The 3,721-nt window shown below is 48.1% G+C and overlaps 1 protein-coding gene across 1 annotated transcript in view; it reads left to right on the top strand.

The window, feature by feature from the left end:
• Positions 1-234: 234 nt before the first annotated feature.
• kcnip1a (Kv channel interacting protein 1 a) overlaps positions 235-3,721 on the top strand; it is a 42,331-nt gene continuing 38,844 nt past the window's right edge. Inside the window, exons 1-2 of the mRNA XM_076046648.1 lie at positions 235-472; positions 648-703. The gene's annotated coding sequence lies outside the window, so the exon portion shown is untranslated. The remainder of the gene's footprint in view (positions 473-647; positions 704-3,721) is intronic.

Below are 3,721 nucleotides of genomic sequence, written 5' to 3'. Positions count from 1 at the left end.
TTATATTGTGTAAACTGGGATTGCTATAGAAAGTGTGTGTTGCTTTACTTTACAAACTCTTGATCACATAAATCCAAATATGCATTTTTGGTAAGCAGCCACTAATTTCCTCACTTGGATAGAAACACTTCCCTCTAATGAACACTAGGTGGCAGCCGTTACCTGATGCTTTGGCGAATTCGCTATCGGAGGAAAAGAGGTGTAGCTGGAAGTCCGTGTTGCTGAGCGGCATGCAAAGTCATATCCGGAGTGACCCTCAAAACAACTTTACTGTCCAATCTGGCGTTCAATACAGAGCAGGCACCGCACCAAGAGTCGTAGAAGTCGCCGCTGCAGCAGCTTTAAGAAAGAAACTCAATAATCAGCTGCGCGGCTGCAGCGCTCAGCAGTTCCGACGAGTCCGCCGAGGAAGCCATCGCGCATGATCAGCAGAAAGACACCCAGGTGCACTGATTGCAGAGTTTCTCCAGAGGTTAGTCTGTTTTCAAGAGCAAACGGCGCCCGAACACAAATCACGCTGTTGATAAATAAATCTATTTAGGGAAACTTTAGGGATTGGAGGCTCCTTTATCACACGAATGAACTAGTGAGAAATGGAAAAAGTTCATCATTTCCCTCTTTTGCTTTCTCTACTTTCTGCAAAGCAGAGAAAGCGCCGCCCGTCCCTTTGTGATGTCATGAAGAGCACCGATAACTCTACCAGGTTAGCGTCAACACCATCAGCCAAGTGTTTTCTCGGACGGTCTTCAGCTTGAGGAAGAATGAATGAAACAAAAACAATTCAGGCAGAAGAAACGGAGGGCGAACAGGTGCAAGGCTGTTCCACTGACACACTTGCATAAAGTAAATAAACACCTCTGACAGAAGGGATAATCTGGGACCATAGTATACAGGCCGTCTCGAAGAACCCTGCTTTGACTTTCTGCTTGACCCAGCTGCATCCACACTGAGCTCAGACCCACATGACTCTCATTACAATCTCCAGGGCGACTCACCTTCATTATTAACACTCACACACTCACACACAAACACACACACACACACACACACACACACATACACACACAGGATTCGCACCCTTGGGTGAAGTGCGTGCGTGTTGCCTAACGTCTTGTTTACATGAGTTAATGACCCCGGTGTTAATTAATTTTCCGTGCTGGATGTTAATGATGCCAAAGCTTGGGCTCTGGTTTTCACATATAGGCCAGAGTGGGGGACCACATGGGAGGGGTGTGTGTGTGTGTGTGTGTGTGTGTGTGTGTGTGTGTGTGTGAAGGGACCTCTCGTATATATAAAAAAAAGGAACGAAAGAAAGAAAGAAAGAGGGGGGAAGGGGACTCTTGATCTGTTACAGAAATAACGGTGAAAACACAGCTGGGTCAGAGTTTCTGATTGCATGTGTGTGTGTTGATTTGTGGGTCGGCTTGAGTTGTGGGGCTGGGATTGGGTTTTGAGGTTTCTGGAACAAGAGTGTCAGATGAGACGCCGTCTTGTCACTCTGTCGCTGCCACTGACACCCTGAGCGCCCTGCGGCTGCAGCTGGGCGTCGTCGACTCCACGACTCGGCACGACTGGGCCTCCGGGGCCGCGGCCTCCTGCTCACACACCTGAGGATGGGCTCTAAAAGGGGATTGGTCCTGCTGCTGCTGCGGCCGGCCAGATGGGGCTTGACGCTGCAAGGTGTTTGTTGTGTTTTCTTTTTTTTTTATTTGTTTGTGCTGGAGATCTACTATCCCTGTTGTCCGTGTGTGTGTGTGTGTGTGTGTGTGTGTGTGTGTGTGTGCGCGTGTGTGTCGCGTCAGGCGTGTGGGTGTGATAAGCTCGGACGGATAATGTCATATTATGCAGACAGATGCATAACGTGCTAAAAATGCCGCTGCGTGGAAGACGGCACTCACGGCTGAGCGCTCCGCCTGCTGCGCGGCTGCAGATTTTGCACCGTGTCTCTGTCTTGTCAGCGGCTGTGTGACGCCTTGCTTTCATTCCAACCCCTGTGTCTGCGTCTGTCGCTGCGGCTGCATCGGCTCCATCTCTGCCTCCGTTATATATATATAGAGGCGAGGTGCTATCGGAGCGTGCAGCCGGCCGCCGCTGATTCAATTCTGACAGCTTTTCACATCTCCTCCCTTTTTTTGTCTCTTTCTTTCTGCCCATCGTGTCTTTTCTCTCTCTTTGCACTCAACCAGCTCTCTTGTGTCGTCCCCCGCTCCCTCCGTCTTTTCTTTACCCTTCTGTGGTTATTTCTACCTCCATAAAGCTCCTTTCCCTGCTTGTTTGCATTTTCTTTATGCACCCTAATCGCCACCTTCCACCTTCCACCAACCCCGATCCGAAACCGTCGTCTTCATATGTACTGTATGTGTTTTCCTATTTCTCTGTAAAGAACCATGTGCACGATGCAGCATTGTCTCGCTGTAAAGAAAGCAAATTGCAAACCCTGTTGAGGTTCATTTTTGCTTTTCCTCTGCTTCTGATGCCTCTCTTGATGTATCATCCTTCTTGTTCTTGCTGTGAAGTCAGCGGGAAAAAATTCCAGTAGATATATGAGGGCGCAAACTGACCTCCGGCTCTTTATGTAAATGTTAACATTGATTATGAGCCAAGGAAAACACTCAAGTTATTTATATTTTATACCCAAACAGCTTCAGTTGTGGCAGATCGCGGTTTTCTCGGGGGCAGGACAGGGCAATTTTCTCCGCTATACAACAAGCTTGAAGGCCACAGTGGCGATGGTAAAAAACAAAACAAAACTGCCCTTTAGCAGGCGGGAACCTTGAGTGTATTCCGCCTCTTAATTAAGGGTGGAAGGCATCAGGCAGAAATGGAGCAGAGATGAGTGAGAGCAGAAGACAGAGCTGCAAACGTATACTGCCTATGTACTTCTCGCTCAATCCCCAACCAATAGATTGCTTTGAAATGTTACACATGGGCGTTTAATTTTAATTTTTCCATTAAATTTTAAGCACTTTATATGCTGTTTATTGCTGCCTTCTGTAATCACAATCTATTTCCAAGCGGGGCTGGGGGGAGATGGGGGGGGGGGCGGGGTGAAAAAAAGAAGAAGACTTTCATCACTTTGAGCGGGCCGTTGTTATAAAAGCATCAACCAAAGCAGCTTCTAATTTGGGAAGAGACAAGCAATTATCTGCTATTACATCCCCGAATCTGTGTGCAAAGGCAAGCCTAATCTCATTAATCATGAACAATGGGAGCGGTAATAGAGGAGCGTGTTTATGCAAATTCTCCGACGCTGTAATCTCCTTCATGCTTAATGGCCAAAACAGTGGCGCTGCCTCGGAAAACAATCTGCCTCCTTCCTTTATTTCCTCTGTCAACTCTTTCACTCTCTTCACTTTCTGCCCCGCGTCTTCTCTTCACTGTCGCCTTTCTCTCTCTCTTCCCCCCCCCCCTCCTCCACCCATCGCTGCCCACTTTCTTCCCACTTTGATAAAAGTGTGCACCAGACCGTTCAGAGTGGAAAAATATTGATCCCCCCCCCCAACCTGCTTTCAGAACCCCTTTTCTGTTGGACGGCAGATCAGTCCTGGCACGACCGGAGGCCCCGAGTCTTTTTTGTTTTTTTTACCCTGCACTCTGTTGGCAGGCTGCTTCTCCATCGGCTCCTCCTGCTTTTATATGCCTTTCATTTGCATTTTTATTGTTTCATTGCTTGCCTTGCTCTGCAGCTCTTGCTCTCCCCCCCCAAAGCGTCTGTTTACAT

This window comes from Nelusetta ayraudi, unplaced genomic scaffold (genome assembly GCF_046127955.1).
Source record: "Nelusetta ayraudi isolate G7.1 ecotype Tasmania unplaced genomic scaffold, CSIRO-AGI_Nayr_v1 ptg000090l, whole genome shotgun sequence".
Lineage (NCBI taxonomy): Eukaryota > Metazoa > Chordata > Actinopteri > Tetraodontiformes > Monacanthidae > Nelusetta > Nelusetta ayraudi.
The sequence above is the reverse complement of the archived record's forward strand: the minus strand, read 5'-3'. Positions and strand labels throughout refer to the sequence as shown.